The sequence below is a fragment of the Pan troglodytes genome, chromosome 8, assembly GCF_028858775.2.
Source record: "Pan troglodytes isolate AG18354 chromosome 8, NHGRI_mPanTro3-v2.0_pri, whole genome shotgun sequence".
Taxonomy (NCBI): domain Eukaryota; kingdom Metazoa; phylum Chordata; class Mammalia; order Primates; family Hominidae; genus Pan; species Pan troglodytes.
Window position 1 is genome coordinate 138,897,823 of NC_072406.2, and position 5,643 is coordinate 138,903,465.

Sequence of the window (5,643 nt, forward strand, 5' to 3'; positions counted from 1 at the left end):
AGTGCCTGGCGGGGAACTCTCACCCCGTATCTCATGTTGCAGAAAGAGAATTACATCAGGAGTTCAAAAGACCCCATATCCGGTCCCATAACAGTGCTTGTATGACTTTGATTAATTGTTCAACATCCCCAGGTTTCAGGCTGCTGATCTGGGAAGTGGATACAGCATTAACAGCCCTAAGTTCTTCACAGAGTCATAGTGAGGGTCAAATGTATGTGAAAATGCCATGAAAGAAAAGCAGCTTCCAGTACTCAAAAAATCTATCAATATGTAGATGCTAGAGCAGTAGTTATAGAGGCATGAGACATCACAGCAAAGAGAAGATAGAATTGATTAAGGAACTTTGCACCAATCTCCAGATGAAATGGAATGGTGGCCCTCCGCCGAGATGAGCCTGGCCCTCCCCCATGTCTGTGGTTGATAGTATCACCAAGGTGTTTATTGGACAAAGCTGTATAACATAAAGTCTAATTATAGCATACATTAATTTAACCTGCATCTCCAACAGGTAACATCTGTGGCATCTGGTGATGTTTGGGACAACAGAGAGGTCATCTATGGAAATGGTGTGTGGTGTCTTCATTTCTCTCCCCATCTAGGAAGACATGGCTCTTGGCATCTTTTCTCACCTGCTTTTACATTCTGCTCGGTCGTGGCTCTCCCTCTTTTGCGTATTTTCTCTTTCACTACTTTCCTGTCTTCAAGCCACAGACACACTTAGACACCCCCTGCACAGAAAGTCAAACCTCTGCAATGCCACCTTTGCAAGCTGAAGGAGTCTCCCCTTCCTTTCCCCATCCCTTAGGTGCGTGTTCCACAGTCTAAACATTCTGCCTCCTCAGTCTCTGGATAGCCTTGCACCAGAACTGCTTCCTCAAAGCCCCCACTGACCTCCTCACCTCCTCATCAGGTGGTCTTTCGCCCTCACCATCCTTGACCCTGCTGACCAGCCACCCCTTTCCTGGTGCTTCCCCTTCCCATGAAGCACCCTGTGCTCCCCTCTCTGGGTGTTCTCCCAGCTTTCTCAACTGGACTTCTTCTCTATCTTCCCCCATGGCCTCCTAAGTAGAGAGCTGTCCCTTGGCCCAGCTCTTTCCCACTCTCTCCATGTCGACTTTCTTTGACCTTCTGAGACCTCCTAGTCCCCAGCTAGCACTCTCTGAAGAGGACTCCAGCGCGTGAACTCTCCTGGCTCACTGCCAGCTGTGTGGAGTGTCTCCCATGTGTCCTAACCTGTGTGTGCCAGCAGACACCCCTGCTCACCATCAGCCCACTGAGATGCTTATGCCCCTCACACCGCCTTCTACCTCGAACTCTATACTTCTATCAGGTGAGCCAACATCCTTCCAGCCACCCAACCGTGGAGTTATCTGCAGTCCTTGCATTCTTTGCCAGCCCTGGAAATTATTTCATTCTTTTTGCTGCGAATCATGCTCAAGCCATTATTGCAGTTCTCCCAAACACTAACCTTCCAACTGCCTTGCCTCCCACCCCAAGTATCTCTCTTTTTTCTTCTTTTTTCTTTTCTCCCCCAAGCCTGTCTTGCAAGACTGCAAGTGCAGCTTTCATATGAGGTGTCAGAAATTAAAGCAATTCATCACAACCTCTGAAGTGTCTATTTTTTCTAACACAACTGCCTGGTCCATCTTCCTAAATTATAACATACAATTCCCAAATTCAAAAGCTACTGTCAGCCCCCACAGCCACTTCTCACATTGCTCTCTGTAGAGTTCAGTCTCCTTCTCTTGGCATCTGAGCCCCTTATAAGTCTTGTCCCAGCCATTTTTGCAGCTTTATTTCCTACTCCCCTTCACATGGACTGCATATTTCCTCATAAAGGGAGTATCTGCCACTACCTAAGCAGGCCCTGGACTGCCCTACCTCTAGGACTTTGCTCACACAGGTTCTTCCCGGAGTACCCTTCCTCACTTTCCATCTCTATTTGTCAAAATCATCTGAGGCCCAGCTCTAATCCACCTGTCAGGAAGCCTTCCCAGATTCCTGCTTTTCTGTCATGCTCATTAAACCATGGGCATACATGCCCCATCTTTTCACTAAACTATAAATTCCTTTAGAGAGCAGGCCATACCTCAGCCACTGATGAATGAGTGCCACCCAGCCCATGCTACCGATGCAATAATTATTCGCTCTGATCAATTCATTTGCTGAAATAAAATCTCCTGGAGTCAATTCAAAACCTCCCCTGAAATTAACCTTGATCCCTTTCTTCCAATGTTCTCAAATTTTTCTTAGACCTAAATTTCCTCTTTTGAATTATCTAGGTAGACTTGCTAGGTGTCCGGTGACCACAACATCCATCTTGAAACTTCAGGAAAGAATAATAATCCAATTCAGATGAAATAATAGAATAATGTTACATGAAGGGATGTTTGTGAACTATAAAATGCCCAAAGGAGAAATGCTGCTTGAATATTTAATTAGCAGTGATGCAAGTGATATGGTTTGGCTGTATCCCCACCCAAATCTCATCTTAAATTGTAGTTCCCATAAATCTCCACGTGTTGTGGGAGGTGATTTAATCACGTGGTAGGGGGCAGTTACCCTCGTGCTGTTCTCGTGATAGTGAGTGAGTTCTCACGAGATCTGAGGTTCTCATAAGGGGCTTTTCCCCCTTTTGCTCTGCACTTCTCCTTGTTGTCACTATGTGAAGAAGGATGTGTTTGCTTCCCCTTCTACCATGATTGTAAGTTTCCTGAGGCCTCCCCAGCCCTGCGGAACTGTGAGTCAATTAAACCTCTTTCCTTTATAAATTACCCAGTCTCCAGTATTCTTTATTAGCAGCATGAGAATGGACTAAGACAGTAAGAAACTGAAGGAGCCACAAGGAGAGCCACTCCTCCTGACATTTCAGTTCCCTGAAAGCTTGGGGTCTCCTGTTTCTATGGCCAGGGAAAGAGACAATTCATTTCCAGTATAGAAATAGAAGATTTGCTAAAGTAAAATGAATTGGGCAAGTCGGCACATTGATAGGGTGGAGAGAGCCAAACAGACTCTGAACGGGACCGGCTTCAAGAGCATGCAACTTGGGCAGGCGTGCACAGCCCAGTGCTCAGAACAGAGCACTGGCTTAATGCTTGACTGTTGCCATCTTGAAATTTCTAATTTTTGAACAAAGACCCCACATTTTCATTTTGCACTGGGCCCCACAGATTACACAGCCAGTCCTGGTCTGGGCCTTTGATGTCAGTCAGAGGACTGAAGGATGAAGAAGCGCTGAGGAGGTGATATCAGTGAGCTGCCACATATCTAATGTCACTTGATTAGCACGGAGGGGAATTCTTGCCCTAAGGGAAAAAGTTACATATTTGCTAAAAAACATGATTCAAGCTACTGCTCTTTTCTTTCGTAAGCCAGCCTGTGAAGACATTATAGGAAACTTTCTTGTCTAGAGGAGGGAGGAGTAGAATTTCCATTCAACTAAATGTTTCCATGTGGAATCACAAGACCAATTAAAAGTTATAATATGCAAATGTCTCTGGCATGTATGCTCATAAATGTGTTTACAAATACTCCAGGGTGGCATGTCTTGACTGCAAATTATGCAGCCTCTAGTCTTTTGGAATATTTCTCAAAATTTCCTTTCAGAAAATGGCATTATATGGCCATAAGTAGCTTACATCCACAACCTGCAAGTTTCCTCCAGTGGAATATCTTAGTAAGGGATCATGTATGTCTATCACACCTGTGAAAGCATTTCTCTGTTAATTAGAAGAGCTAAGAAACCTACATTTTCTAGGCAAATGCCTGCACTGGAGAAACTACAGGGTTTAACTACAATATTTGTCTTGTGACTCATTTTGGCTTTGACAGTTTGACTACAATAATTATCACTTTCTTAGGCAATATTTAATGAAGATAATAAGATAATCCTGTGCACTACTGCACTTTCTCATTGAATCTTTTGAATCCATTATAGTAATGATAGAAAAAAAACAGTGAAGTTGTTATTAAGCTAACTCAAGACTGAATTTTTATATACGTTACCAAAAAAAAAAGGTGCTTCATAATATATAATTTTAAAGTGCAGATATACCATATTTATTTGTGTAGTGGGATTTTAAAAGTTATCTGAATGAAAACACTAACATTCTCTTTTGGGGTGATGGGAGCTTGCTCTCATTATTTAGGAAAATATCTTGATCAGCTGCTTGTGGGGTTGAAGGAAAGATCCTCTCACTCAGATTGACTTAGAACAAGTTAACAAGACACAGGTGAGCTGCTCTGTATGGGGGAGTCAAGGAGACGAGAGAAGCCAGGAGAGAAAGGTTGAAGGAGAGCGCCCCAGGGACTTTGAAGCAGAGAATGGCTATTATAAGATTCAATTTCAAGTTGCAAATCAATTCTGTCTCCCCAACTTTCCTTCAAGTCCACCACCCCTACACATGCCTCCAGTGTGAAAATCAAGGGAGGGACAGAGTTATGCACTCAGAGTGGCTGTGAGCAGACAGACCCTTGGGGCCTGCCACAGCAAAAACTGGGATTTGCTGAAACCTCGGGGAACATGTCCAGACCCTGGGGCTGCCCTGAGTTTCATATGGCCTCTCCTTCAATATTACCTCTAATTTTCAAAAAGAAAATATGTTCCCCAGGAAATTCTCCCCAGTGAATTTTTTTTTTTTTTTTTTTTTTTTTTAAGATGAAGTCTTGCTCTGTCATCGGGCTGGAGGGCAGTGGTGCGATCTCGGCTCACTGCAACCTCTGCCTCCCGGGTCCAAGCAATTCTCCTGACTCAGCCTCCTGAGTAGCTGGGATTACAGGTGCACGCCACCACCTCCAGCTAATTTTTGTATTTTTAGTAGAGGCGGGGTTTCACCATGTTGGCCAGGATGGTCTTGATCTCTTGACCTCGTGATCCACCCATCTCGGCCTCCCAAAGTGCTGGGATTACAGGTGCGAGCCACCGGGCCCAGCATTTTTTTTTTTTTTTTTTTTTTTTGAGACAGAGTCTGTCTCTGTTGCCCAGTCTGGAGTGCAGCAACATGATCTTGGCTCATGCAACCTCCACCTCCTGGGTTCAAGCGATTCTCCTGCCTCAGCCTCCCGAGTAGCTGGGATTACAGGCGTGCACCACCACATCTGGCTAATTTGTGTATTTTTAGTAGAGATGGGGTTTCACCATGTTAGCTAGGCTGGTCTCAAACTCCTGACCTCAGGTGATCTTCCTGTCTTGGCCTCCCAAAGTGCTGGGATTACAGGCATGAGCCACTGCACCCAGCCTGTTTTTAATGATTAGAGAGATCTACTATGACTGTCAACGGAGCTTCCAACTCTTGCTCTACCTCTCCCCCAAGGGAAGACTTTATCTTGAACAAGCCCACAAAAGATGAGAGAGGAAATGGCCCCCACCTCTGCAATGGGTGCCTTCTCTTCTCACTTTCTCAGTAGGAACTTCAAGCTGGTTAGATTTTCTGTACTCCCAAGCCCTATGGAAAAACTCTGCAAGAAACTGGGGGGAGAGCAACCACCAGCATCTTCTTCACTCAGGGTTAAAGTCCTTAAGGCTCAGTCTTTCCTTCTCCCTTCTTCCTCAGCTGCTCCCTGGAAATCTTAAACACACTCACCAAGTGGGCCCTCTTCCTCAGCTTCCTCTCAACCACCCCATATCTAAAATGTGTTTTTTGA

The 5,643-nt window shown here is 44.9% G+C and overlaps 1 non-coding gene across 1 annotated transcript; it reads right to left on the bottom strand.

Moving 5' to 3' along the window:
• Window positions 1–1,533: 1,533 nt before the first annotated feature.
• On the bottom strand, window positions 1,534–1,606 carry LOC112204673 (small nucleolar RNA SNORD60). Its single transcript, XR_002938342.1, has one exon. It is a non-coding gene; the product is annotated as a small nucleolar RNA SNORD60 (small nucleolar RNA).
• Between the last annotated feature and the right edge of the window lie 4,037 nt (window positions 1,607–5,643).